General features: G+C 36.3%; 1 protein-coding gene across 4 annotated transcripts in view; it reads left to right on the plus strand.

Moving 5' to 3' along the window:
- ARHGAP24 (Rho GTPase activating protein 24) overlaps positions 1-14,232 on the plus strand; it is a 103,494-nt gene that overhangs the window by 33,958 nt on the left and 55,304 nt on the right. The window contains exon 1 of one of the 4 annotated variants that reach the window (XM_074228591.1): positions 1,521-13,454. The exons of the other annotated variants lie outside the window; for them this stretch is intronic. The gene's annotated coding sequence lies outside the window, so the exon portion shown is untranslated. Of the gene's footprint in view, positions 1-1,520; positions 13,455-14,232 lie in introns of those variants that run through there. 4 annotated transcript variants of the gene reach the window in all.

Here is a 14,232-nt window from a genome sequence, read left to right on the forward strand (position 1 = left end):
AAGAAAAAAATATGATGTGATAACCTCCCAACTTCACTTTTTTTCTTATAACAATATCTAATTATTGACAATTAGGTAACTCTTTACCTTGAAAAAAAAGACTTGAATTTTGTTTGTTGAAATGTGTCAAAAAGATTGTCACGTGTGAGATATTATGAAGTGGTACAATTTTCTTCATCCTAGCTATTTCTGGAGGATAAAATTAAAAATGTCCAAATCTCAAATTCAAGTTATGCTCTAATTGTTTCCTAATATATCAATAGCATCAGAACATATTCATGTTTTCAAAACGTGGTATATCAGAGTCAACAGACCAGAAAGGTAAGAAGGGACTAGTTTGTCCTGGAGGTGATAGGAATCATTGTTGTGTGTGTGTGTGTGTGTGTGTGTGTGTGTGTGTGTGTGTGTGTGTGTGTTTGTTTTGAAGGAGATGACATGATCGGATCTCAATTTTAGGAAAATCACTTTGGTAGCTGAATCTCCAGAGGGTGAATTGGTATAGGGAGACACTGAGGCAGAGGGTCCAACCAATAGGATATTGCAATAGACCAGGATGGGGTCTGTGTAAAAGGAGAGAAGAATGATGTGAAAGCAATTCATCAGAATTTGACAACACACTTGATAAGGGATGACTAGGGTGAGAAACAATGAGAAGTCAATGTTTTTTGGATTTTGAGATCAGGTGACTGGTAGAATGGTAGTGTCTTCAATAAAATAGGAGAGTTAGGAAACGAGGAACAAAAATGACGAATTGTCTTGATACCAGCACATCTTTGTTCAGGATATTGAGTGAATAATAGAGAATATCAAATTCTATATTTACTACCCCTATATCTTGTACAGATAAGCTATTGAATTTTCTGTTTTTCTTTTTTAAAATTATTTGTAAAAATATTAATTATAATCATAGCATTTTATTGAATCATTCTTTGTTTTCCAGAGTGACAAGTTAATGCTTTTAAAAATGTCATTGAACCTTTCCTGATCTATTATATGGTTTGGCAGGGAGCTCTCTTTCTGGTCATCTTGAGGACCACAAATATTTCTCTTCTTCTTTCTTAGAGTATGTACATATAATGTATGTACCTCCAGATAAAATAGTTTAAGTTGTTTTTATAAAGGAGATGAGTAGCATTTATTTCCTCTTTATACTTTTATTAAAAACAATCATGATTTAGATGTTTCTTAATGACTAATTAAATAAATTCTATAAGCAAAATTCTCAATCCAACTTAAGACTTTATGGACAGTCCCTAAAGGTAATAACTAAAGCATATCTTAAGCCTATGTATTTAGGCATTTGTATAATTAGGCATCTATGGATATTCAAATGGACCAGAAAGTAATACAGTAGTTTCCCATTATTTTCAGGATAAAAATTTAAATTTATCAGTTAGGAAAATGATCTTTACATGGTTTTTTAAAAATTGTTTTTCCACTGGTTTAACTACAGAAAATTTAAGCTTCTAAAGCATAGTTACCATGAGTTCTTTATTTTCTCAATATAAAACATTTGAAAGTCAATAACATGTCTCAATTTTCAACTAGAAACAGTCTAATCTTGTTGATTTTTCAAAATAAAGTTTTCTCCACTAAAAATGAAAACTTTTACATCCTTATCCCATCTTTATCTTATTATACATTTGAGGATATAAACTATCCTCATTTCATTTAGTTATGATGTAATACTATGCAAACATAGTCTTATACATGAATGTAAATCAGTTAACAAAAAGATGAGAAGTCTAAAAACTGATTTATCTTAATTGCCTGGGCAAGGAAATTGATAATTACTGGTAAAATTCAAAACAGTAAAATCAAAGCAATGGAGTCCTTCAGATTTAAATCCCCTTATAGTAGTTCAGAGATGCTTGATGATTATAACAATAAGATCTATTGTTAAATTTTTACATTTTTCCTGCCATGGTATTGCCTTGAAAGATCAATATTCATATTTATCTTTGCATCTTACACAGCACTTTGACCATACTTTTCTCTCAACAAATGGTTATTGAATTTAATCAAAAGGATAGGAAATGTGTTACAAATGGGGTTAACATTTTATAGGAAACTATCTGGAAATTTAGAAAGCAGAATTTTAGAATTTTTCAAGTGACATAAAAAACCTTAAACATGGCACCTCCCCAATACATATATTAGCATTGTAAGCCAGCCCACTAAAAAGTAAGCCATCAAAAGTACATCTGTATGAGCCAATTAGGGAGATGGCTGGTCAATACAAACAAATTGCAAAGCAATGCTGCCCTCTACAGCTTCTCTGGAGGATGGCACCTTTCTTCCTAGGACTGAAATTCAAGGTAGAGTCACAAAGACTGGCCCAACTATCCATCAGAACAAGCAGTTCCCAACAACAGGCATGAAGCTACCCAAGAGAGATATATTTGCTTCTTTCATTTGAATGGCCCATTTTTTCTCCTAATAATAAACTACTAACAATCTAATAATAGTAATGTTAAAAATAATAATCAATCAATCAATGAATAAATATTTATTAAATGCTTATCATGGACTGCGCACTGTCCTAAAAGAGGTAAGAGACAGTTCCTTTCTTTAGAGAGTTCACAATATTATGAACTGAGGAATAGGAAACTAATAAATTCAAAAGACTGTATGCATCTTAAATAGGAAATAATTAACAGAGGGAAGACACTAGAATTAAGAGGGATTGGGGAAGGATCTTTGTGGAAAATGGTGGGAGGGTGCTTAAAAGAAATCAGAGAAGTCAATAAGCAGAGATGAGATGAAGAGGGAAAGCATTCCAGGCTTGGAGGAACAGCCAGAGAAAATACCTAGAGCTGAGAAATGGAGTATCTTGTTTGTGGAACAACAAGGAGGCCAGGATCATTGGACTGGGCTCAAGGTCTAGGCTATTATGAGGGGGTTTGAATGTAAATAAAAGAATTTATATAGATGAAAGGAAGTCACTGGAGTTTATTGGGTTATAGAGTGACACAATCAGACCTATGCTTTAGGAAAATCACTTTTTGTGTCTGAATGGACGATGGATTGGAGGCAGGCTGACCCACATAAGAACCTTGAAGCAAGGAAGGCCTGTTTTCAGAGGAGTAAAGGGGGAATACTGGACAGATGTTACAAAGGAAAAATTGATGGGCCTTGGGGGGAGGGGGGAGGAGACTTGAACTTTGTGAGGACCTGGGAGAATGATGCTTTCCTTTCAGTAATAGGACAAATGAGAGTGGAGGAAGATTTAAAAGGAAAGATGAATTTAGTTTGGGGCATATTGAGTTTAAGATGTTTGAAAGACTGTTAGAGATGTGCGATTGGAGGTCAGCAGAATTTGGGGTAAGATAGGTACTAATTGCCAGGGAAATTGTAATTTAATCCATGGGAACTGATTATGTCACCCAGTGAATAAATAGAGAGGAAGAAGAGAAGAAGGCCTAGAATGAGGCCCAGAATGAGGACTCCTACAATTAGAGGACTTGATTTGGATGAAAGTTTACCCAAGAAGAGAACTATCAGAGGAAAGTAGTGCCTGAAAATCTAGAGAAGAAGGAGAATCAAGGAGTAGAGAATGATTAACAATTTCAAATACTGCAGAGAAGGTGAGGAGACTGAGGATTGAGGAAAGGCCAGTAATACTAACAGTTCTTTAAAGGTTTTTGTCAGATTCCATTTTATTACTAACCAGATCTGTGATTTCTGTGACACTTTGCCTGTTTCCTCATATATATAAAAAAGAGGATCAGACCTTATACATTATAAAGCAGTGTGTGCCAACTCCTTATTACTTATTTTAAAAAATGTCTTTTTTGGTCATGGTAAAGTTTTATTCCCCTGTGATTATCATGTTTCATTGCCTTTGTGACCAATAAATTGAACCAAAGAGTAGGCAATAGGTCCTGTATCATTCAGAGTGTAGAATATCCAAAAGGAGGAGGCCTTCAGGTTCCATGAAGAGAGGTGGGGACATCTATATATGAAGACCTGGTATAGATCCTGGTCCATACAGTCAACCCTGAAAGGAATAGATCAGTTTCAGACTGGCGTAAGAACGTCACCAAATGTTCCTTCTTATAGATAACATTATCCCAGTTCTATTGAGCCCTGCAACTCACCTCCCCTTAAATGAAGTCCATTGTCATTGAAAAGAGATTAATTATCCATAAGAGAGATATAAAAAATATGTTGATAAGATTTTTACTTATAACTGAATCAACAGTCCATCACAATTAGTCTAGATGGAATGATGGATAGGTGAGAGATAGAGATATATATCCAGAGAGTAGCCACAGATGCTTAATGAACTAGGACTAGAATTCTGCTAGAGGATGCTAAGAGGGCTAGAGGGAATCTTTTTTTTTTTTTTTTTTAGGATTTTGCAAGGCAAATGGGGTTAAGTGGCTTGCCCAAGGCCACACAGCTAGGTAATTATTAAGTATCTGAGACCGGATTTGAACCCAGGTACTCCTGACTCCAGGGCCGGTGCTTTATCTACTATGTCACCTAGCCGCCCCTGGAATCATTTTTTTTAAATTACATTGTGTTTTAGGAGATCCCAAGGTAGTTACTGATATAAAAGCCATTTTTACAACCTTTATTTTAAATTTAAGGCAATGGGGCTAGGTGACTTGCCCAAAGTCACACAGCTAGGCAACTATTAAGTACCTGAGGTCGGATTTGAATTCAGGTACTCCTGACTCCAGGACCTGTGCTCTATCCATTGTGCCACCTAGTCACCTCCCTAAAAAGCATTTTTAAAAAAAACCAATGTGATATAATTTAGTTGCCATTCATAGAACACCTGGATCTCGGAAGAATCTCAATTCCAGCTGACCCTACAGATCAAGCTGCCATGGTGCTTGAATATAAGAAGTAAAATAAAGGATGTTATCCAGGACATGTGATACTGGACTAAGAGAGGGATCAATCTTGCAAAAAAGCTCAACAATAGCACTATATTATAATAATAATAGCTGATATTTACAAATACTATCCCATTTGATCCTCACACTATTTCTGTGATGTGAATACTACAGGTCTTATTGTCTCTGTTGTTTAAACAAGAGAACTGAGGATCAAATAGGTTCAGTGACTTGAATATATTTACACAGTTGCAAGTGTCAGAGTTGAATTTCAGACCCATTTCTACTGACTCATTTTCAAGTTTACTTTCCATCCCATATTATTCTTGAAGAAGAATTCCTTTAGGTTCAAAACTTAAAGCTGCTATTTACTTTTTAAAAATTTTCCTTCTTTTCTAGGAAATTCTTGTTGGACTTACAACCTACCACATTCCCCCCCCCCTGCTTTACTTACTGTTTTTTGGGGGGTCATTTTCTTCTTGGTTTGTCTTGATGTCCCTATTCCCACTGTGGCTCTTTTTTTATTTGCTCATTTTTCCAGTCATCCTCCTGACTTTGGGCTCTGCTCACTTCTAGGGGAGATGTCTAGTCTAAGCCTCTGACCTTTTAGGACCTTTTATCACTCGGTCTGTGAGCCTGCAAGTTTTTACTGCTTCCTAAGCAGTGCGGTCCAGGGAGGAATGTGTCGGTCACTCTCCCAGCCTTAACCCTGCAAGTTCAGACCCACACTTGGATATATTGGTTTGTGTGTGTCATTGAGTTTCAGCCATTGTTGGTCTGCAGATTCAGAACAGTAGAACCACTGGCTCCCTTTTGGTCTGGGTTCCTGGCCTGGTTATTCTACCACAGGCTTATGTGCTATATTAAAGGCTAGAACTGAGTTTCAGATATGCTGTAGACTCAGCACCACATAGTTCCTTTTCTGGAACTTGTTCTTTGCTCAATATTCAGCCAGACCCCCAAGTTTACTTTCTGTCACTCTTTTCTGCCCTGGATTTTGATCTGGAAATAGGAAATGAGTGACAAAGATGCCCGATGGCACCTTAGGATCTCTTTATGCCCTTGTGTGATCAGTCTCAGCTCCTTTTCCTCATCCTTGCTGCCACCTTTCTGTGTCCAGTCCCAAATCCAACATCAGCAGACTTCTCTGTCTGTCTTCCTAAGCTTCCCTAAGCTTCCCTAAGCTAGACAGTGACTCACTATGATGTTATCTTGACTCTCCTGATCAAAATTCATTTTGGTACCTTTTTTTCAGCTAACTGTTGAATAGCTGTGCTGATTAAGCTAGGCAAAAATGCTTCTTTTCACTCTGCCATCTTGAATCTGCTCCTAAGTCATGCATTTTACAATCTGGAATCTAATATTCTTCATTTTTGGTTTCTAAACATATAAACACTGAGTCACATTTTATAGAATTTATATGTATCTATATGATACAGACACACACACACACACACACACACACACACACACACACACACACATATATATATATATATTTCTTATTTGGATTAACTGACTCCAAAAGAATATTGAATGATTAGCCAGTGAAACTTAATTTTGAGCCAGCCATATAATTATTTGGATCATTACCAGAAAACTTCATCTGCACTTTGCTGTTATATTGAACTCTAGACTCAAAAAGGGGGAAGTGCAAACAAAAATGATGAAGTTTAGAAAATTTCAATATCAGCCCATTATTGAAATTCAGTAGAAACTTGAACTACTGAAAATAGTTCACTGTTTCATTGTTTACACACAAACAATTAATTTTCAGTTGATGACTGAAGAAAATAAACATGTCAAATACATAGTAGTTTCTTATACAACTCATTCATATTCTAGATTTAATTTTTAAAGCTTAAAAATATGTGCTTACATTTTATTAGGGAAGTTGGGCTGATGGCCTGGAACAAATATTTCCTAAGCTTCTGATTGATTTTTGGGACATGTTGCAGTGGAATCAACCTTAGTTGTAGAGTAAGAGTACTATCTGTATCCAAATCTTTCCTTTAAATTTACAACCTCTATGACCTTTGTAGTCTGTAAAATATTTTTCATTGTTTTTGCTTTTCTACATTTTTTGGTTTTCTATCCTTATATATAGTGAATTTTTATAAAGGTTTTATACACAAAAGAAAAATATTTCTATTTATATTCTTTTTTACTTTCTATTTACATTCAGTAATTACCAGTTTTATCCCATACAACTTATGATATGCTCTGGTCCTTAATTTGTTCTGTTTTGTTTTGTTTTTGTTAGATAGTCTAGGTCTGAAAGGGCTACACTGAGATCTTTCACTATTATGGTTTTTACTGTCTATTACTCTTTACAACTCATTTAACTTTTTCATTAAGTATTTAGATGCTTTACCATTTGATACATATATGTTTAATATTGATATTAAGTAATTATTCATGGTAATCTTCCAGTTTCCCTGCTTATCTCTTCTAATTAAGTCTATTTTTACTTTGCTTTAGATCATGATCATGTTGCCTTTTTTGCTTAGTTCAGCCAAAGCATATTAGATTTTGTTCTAACCCCTTATTTTAAGTCTGGGAATCTCTGTGTCTTAAATGTGTTTCTTGAAACTAATATATCATTGGATTTTACTTTCTAATCTATTCTGCTAGCCTTTTCAATTTTATAGATAAATTCATCCTGTTCTCATTACATAGTTATATATTCATTGTATAAATCCTTCCATTTTATTCTCTTATATTTTTCTTTCTCTGTTTCATGCTCAATTTTTATAAGGAGAAATGGTGAATGAGGAATGCGTTCAAGTGAAATATATTTCCACACCCAACTATTTACATATGTTCTTTGCTTCTTTGACCAGTTCAGATGAAAGTGAAGGTGATGTTAGCAAGATCAAGGTTATGACCTTCTGTGTGTAACTAATGTGGAGTAGAGGAGTAGGTGAAGTGAAATAAATAAATAAATTGAAGTGTTTAATTGCTTGATGGAGTATCAATATGTATATTGAAGTTCTCTAGTATGAGACCAGGCTCAAAAGACTTCGTGCTAAGGACAGAAGGATAGTGCCCTCCAGGCTGATGGACAATAGTTACCAGAATTTTGATTGACTGGTATTTATAGATTATGGACCCCTCAAAGAGAAGTTACTGAATGATGGAAGTACAAGGCAGTGGCAACAGGTAGGTAGAAGTATCCCAACTCCCCCACTTCAGGCAATAAATCAAGAAAATGAGTGAGTGTAACCTGTTCTCATGACTGTGTCAAGAGAAAGAAAGAAGACAGGTGTCTTAGAGAGCCACAAGATGAAGAGAGAAGGAAAGGAAAAGATTTAAGATGAAAGCAAATTTGATATCTTTGGAGCAAGCCTTCAAGAGAAGACAATGGAAAGGGTGGGTAGCTCTGAGTGGATTGCAGGTTTTGGGGTGGGGATGGAGATTGGAGTTTTAGTAAAGATGTATAAGATGGAAAATCACTGGGGGGGGTATGACATGGTAGAAGAATATTAATCACTGAGTAATGAGTTCAGTAGATGACTAACATCAGTAGGGACTGAGCTTCAGGGTGGGGTCCTCTTGAGGTGCTAGTTCAGAATTATTATCTTCTATGACTGTGTAAGTATTGAGGTCAAACAAACCATTTATTTTCTTTGTCTGTTTTCTATTTGGATTTATTTTCTTAGGAAATTACTGGTCCCATGGAGATGAATTGTATTGTGCTTAGAAATTCAGATTCATCAAGTTGATTTATCACAGCAGAATGTGAAGCTGTCAGACATCATTGTTGTACTCTGTTGAAGAAGAGAACAAACTCATTCGTTGCTCTTGGCTACCAGTAGCTGAAGAGCTAGTATTTATATTTGTGAACTTCCCATCATTTTTAACTTAGATTCTAAAATGTCAAGGTGGACCAGGAACAGTGTACAGGGAAACATTATTTTTTATAGAAATAGGACTTTGAGACCTGATTAATATTTTGGAATTTGTAGTTCAAAGGGACAAACATTCCCTCTTGAATCTGATAGAACTATCTTGAAATTTGAACCAAAAGATGGTCTTGAGTTATCCATGAGAACTTTCTAAGAGAAAACAGCTCTGGTACAGCATGAGGTTAGGTAGTCATCTTAGGAAAGGAGAATTATCCTTAATTCCACTTGTCTTGATAGAGAAAGAGGGAGGGATGGGGGGCAGAGAAGGGGGACTGGAGAAGGCCCACAAGATCTTTCTCTGACTTCTGATCTCTGTCCCTATTCATGAAACTACCACATGGATGAGATAATAAGAGGCATCATGACTTTGTTCAGCTCCTTGTCTGCTGTAAGCTCCCAGTTTGTCTGCCTCCCTCACAGTTTAGCACGGGGATTTTTGGTTATGTATAGATCCCCTCCTCAGTCCACCCTCAATCTATTACCCAGATCTGGGTAATGAGCCATGGGTGCCGGTCGGTACCTGCCTTGTAAACAAGTTAGGTCCTTTGATGCTGGTTATTCAGCCTCTCTCTACTTTGCTACACAATATTCAGGGCAGAAATATTATGTTCCATACCCTTCTGACCAAATTCCATCTGCATTGGCGGCAGACTTACTTCCTTACATGACCTGGGCTAGAAAAATGACTCACTGTGATTTTTTTCCCTTGTATTTCCTGATCAGGCCTGGTGCATATTCCAGAACTGTTTGGGAGTTGGTGGAAAGCTTATTGTACTCCCACATCATATTGACTCCACTCTCCTCTAGGCTCTTTATTAAAAAAAAAAATTAGAAACCGGATCACTTAGCATCTCTTGATATCAGAGAGACCCAGAAAATAAAAACTATTTCAGTAGGGGAGAGGACTAGATTGATTTTAAAGTTTCTTCCAACCCTAAATCTATGTTACTATGTTACTTTGATTTGACTTTGTGTGTTTTTTTAATTTTAAATTAAAATTTTTTTTATTTATGGCAATGGGGTTAAGTGACTTGCCCAAGGTCACACAGTTAGGCAATTATTATTAAGTGTCTAAGGTCGAATTTGAACTCAGGTCCTCCTGACTCCAGGGTCGGTGCTCTATCTACTGCGCCACCTAGCTGCCCCTAATTTGGCTTTGTTAAGAAAGCAATGGGCAGCTAGGTGGCATAGTAAATAGTACCTGCAGTCAAGAGGACCTAAGTTCAAATAAGATCTCAGACACTTGACATGTACAAGATTTGTGACCCTGGACAAGTCATTTGACCCTGAGTGCTAAGACACATGACACATACACAGAGCAATGATAGTTATTTAGTCCAGTAGAGTAAATGAATTAATTTCTTCTGGAAAACCATAAAGTGATTTTCAGTTCAAAAATTATGTTCTATTATCATATGAAAAATATGATGTGTCACTGGAATAATTGATAAAAATCAAAGTAAATGATAAAGAAAAAATAGACATGACAGGATAAGTCTTAGTGTTTAGAGGCTAAATATGATACTACAAAATAATAATGCATATTCCACAGCTGATACCATAGCATTAAAGAATGAGAAAGGATTTTCTAAAATTAGGACTCATTCTATTTTCTTTAATCTCTGATAAAGTCTGTTTTGAAGTTCTTTCCTGCTGGAATGGAGTAAGATTTCACCAAGGACCTGAACTATAGCTAACCTGTACTTAATAATGAAGTATATAACATGCAGCTAAGTAAAATAGTTACAGAAATACAAGGTCCAGGGACTTCTTACCTCAAAGATAAATCCCCATTCTCCTTGGTCATTTAAAATCCTTCAAAATTTGTTCCATCCTGTCACATTACTCCCACTGATGCACTCTGACATTCCAGTCAAACTGGCCAACTTGCCCATATGTGATACCCCATCTTCATGGGGTCCTCCCCTTCTCTTTTTTTTTTTACTGTTGTAGCTTCCTTCAAACCCCAATTCTAGAGCCACTTCTTGGAGGAGGACTTTCCTAATCTTTCCAGCTGGACCTCAAGTCAGGAAGACTTAAGTTCAAATCGAACTTCAGCCACTTGGTAGCTGTTTGACTCTGGACAAGTCTGACTCAATTTCCTCATTTGTAAAATGAAGATACCAAATAAATATATGCCTCCCGGGGTTGTTAAGAGGATAAAATATCTATAAAGTGCTTTCCAAACCTTGATTTGCTATAGCATCTTTTCTAAAAATTATTTAATTATTTACAATGTTGGGTTTTAGAAATAGTATCAGACCAAATAATTTCAGGTCTGTGAACTCTGCTTCCTTGTTCACCCTCACACCAATGTAAAAGCCCAACTCACCCACTTATCTGCCTCCTAGAGACTTATTATCTTATCATATTTTATTCTATCCAGCTATATCCCCATATGCATTTTATTTTAAATATTTTTTCTTTCAGGAAGCTGCTAGGTAGCACAGCAGATTGAGTGCTGAACCTTCAGTCAGGAAGACCTGAATTCATATTTGGCCTTAGACATCAGGGGGTCCCAACCTGTTAAGAAGTCCCCTGAACTTGTCTTTTCGAGTTATATTTTTCAGAAACACTGGACCCAGAGTACACAGGAGTGTGTCAAGGACAAAGCTCCCCCTGAGCTGACATAATTTGTTATTATACCACAAGGTGGACTCCTTGTGTGTCCTTGGGAGGCCCGGCAGGTGCCGGCCAGTCTGGGCTAGGCTAGGATAATACTTGTGCAGCTGGAGTCCTTTGCAGATAAGAGGACTCTCCTAGCTTCACAGTCTAGTTAGCAGTTCCCAAGGGAAAAAAAAGGTGCTCCTCCCCTTCAAGAGGGATTACTGCACCTTTCCTCTCCCATACCATAGCGTTTCCTGTTTTCTCCTCCCTTTGTGGTACTGTTGTAAATATACAAACATCTATAAGGACTGAAAACTCTTTGGGTTCCACAGGCATGTTCATTCCTCTTGCTCTAAACTTAGTTTTCACATAAGTCTTGTGGTGTTGTGATTACTTGTTGTAAAATGAAAATAATAATAATAACACTTCAGAGCTGTTATGAGGATAAAATGAGATAACTCTATAAAGTGTTTTCCAAATCTTAATTTCCTATATAAATGCTAGTTATCACCATAATTATTTGTTATTCTGTATTTGTTCACCAACATGAACATTTTTGTACTAACAAAAAAATAGATTATGATATTGCCTATCAAGTTGTTTTTTTTTTTTAAGAAGTGTGAAGGGGGCTGCTAGGTGGCACCAGCCCTAGAGTCAGGAGTACCTGAGTTCAAATCCAGCCTCAGACACTTAATAATTACCTAGCTGTGTGGCCTTGGGCAAGTCACTTAACCCCATTGCCTTGCAAAAAACTAAAAAACAAAACAAAACAAAAAAGAGGTATGAAGAGCAGAAATCATAGGGTGAAGGTGAAAATAGTACAAGAGAAGTCTGCCCCCCCCCACTATTAAGTAGAAGAATACTGGAGTGAGTGGGAGAGTTGGCAACATCTTTGTCAAAAAAAAAAACTTGAAGTTAAAGAAAAAACAATGAATGTCCATTAATCTGTAAAAAAAGAGAAATACTTTACCAAGAGACGGTGACTTTCAGAATGTTAATAATTTATGGATTTTATTTTGGGAAATGCTATAAGCCTTAATTGCTGAGGGTTTCATTGTTCAGTAATACTCATTTATAAGCCCTTTGAAGGAAGAAATGAAATCTGTAGTTGGGATTCAAATTCAGAGAACATCAGTTGGGGAGAACAATAGTAAATAGGCAATACGTGTCCTGGTGTCAATAGAGCTGGCTTCTGTGATGGTGGCAAATCATTTAATCTCACTGAGGCTCACTTTTCTTATCTATAAAAAGAAAGGCAGGAGCTGTTTTTGTTTCTCTTTATGTACCTAAAGCTCAGCACATCTGATCACCGTAAGGGCTTAATAAAAATCTCTTGATCGACTGACAGAAGACCTCCCAATTCCTTCTAGCTCTCCATCTATGATCCTCAAAGGAAAAATACACAATATATGTGTATATTTTGATAAACCACCCTAGTTTGGAAGGAACCTTTTTGATTTTGTTTTTAACATGGATTATATTGATTTGGACAGATACTATAATTTGATAGGATTTTTCTGTACATTAGTTGTATTACCTGAGGAAGATGATTCAAAACAGTTTCTTGATTTCTCTTCCAAATGAGAAAGTTGCTATCATAACCCCTGAGCCAGTAGCCCAGTATTAGCACAGGTAGGATTTGGTAATGATCACTCTTTTTGGCTTTTCAGATTTGTAGCCCTTCTGGCCTCCCCTTAGTATCTGTTTATAGAACTCATTCCCATTGGAGAAACCTTAGCCTGGGGAGGTTCGGATTTCTCCTTGGCTCTGCCTGCCCTCCTCTGTTCCTATTCTGCTTGAATTCACTTCACAGTTTGTGTGGAACAGTATTTTCAGCCTAAGGTTAATTGTTTTCAGACCCCACAGATACTAAAAAGAGAGGTTATAGTTTCCATTTCTGGGTGATGGGGTCATGGAAGAAATAGCAGTGAGCCAAGAGATAATAAAAGAGGCTGCCTCAAATGTGCCAGCACCAAGAAGCTTGCACCAGCTGCACCTACCCTGCCTCCCTGGCCTCCAGGGGCCTTCAGTAGGAGCTGGGATTGGAAAGCAGAGGAAAAGCCTTGACCTTCACTTAGAAGCACCTGAGCAGGTATCGACAGCCTGTTTGTCTTTAGTATTTTGAGGGATTTTATCATCTTCGATTTAGGAACTAATTCGATTTATTGGTAACCCTTATTTGTGGTCATGCCCTCTACATTTCTAGACCTTGTCAGATTTGGTGTTCCAGGCTGGTCTGAGAGGTATAATTAACTGCTGCTGTCAAATGATATATCTGTTCTATATTCAGAATGGCCAGGCTAACTCAAAAACGGCTTCGATTTCTTCAACTATAAGTTGTAATGCTTTCCCAAAATAGGAATCTCGTATTGGTCTTGGCTTCATCCACACATGAAATGAGTCGACCTCTGAAGAGGGTTTTGTGGGGTCTTACTTGCTCATGATATAAAAAAAAGACTTCTATGTTTAAGTCTGCAAACATTTAAAAATTTATTTTCTTTACTTATTAAAAATTGCTTAAGAATAAAGAATATTTGGTTCCAGTATACTTATAAATGTGGCCAGAAATATAAAAGTTATTTGCAAATGGTGAATATCTTTGTGTAAAAAATGTTTTCTCAGTACCAGGCCAAAATGGATTAAGAAGTGTGTCAAAATCAGCCATAGACATAAACACACACATACACACACACAAACAGAAAACCACAATAATATAAAGTATAAATCTTAAATACATCTTTTGGATGTCTATATATCTATATATCTATATTTATATAAAAACATTCATAGTACATAGAAATGACCAAAGGAACAGAATAATATTGTTAGATTATGGAAGAATATATATATATATATATATATATATATGT

The sequence above is a fragment of the Macrotis lagotis genome, chromosome 3, assembly GCF_037893015.1.
Source record: "Macrotis lagotis isolate mMagLag1 chromosome 3, bilby.v1.9.chrom.fasta, whole genome shotgun sequence".
NCBI classification, from domain to species: domain Eukaryota; kingdom Metazoa; phylum Chordata; class Mammalia; order Peramelemorphia; family Peramelidae; genus Macrotis; species Macrotis lagotis.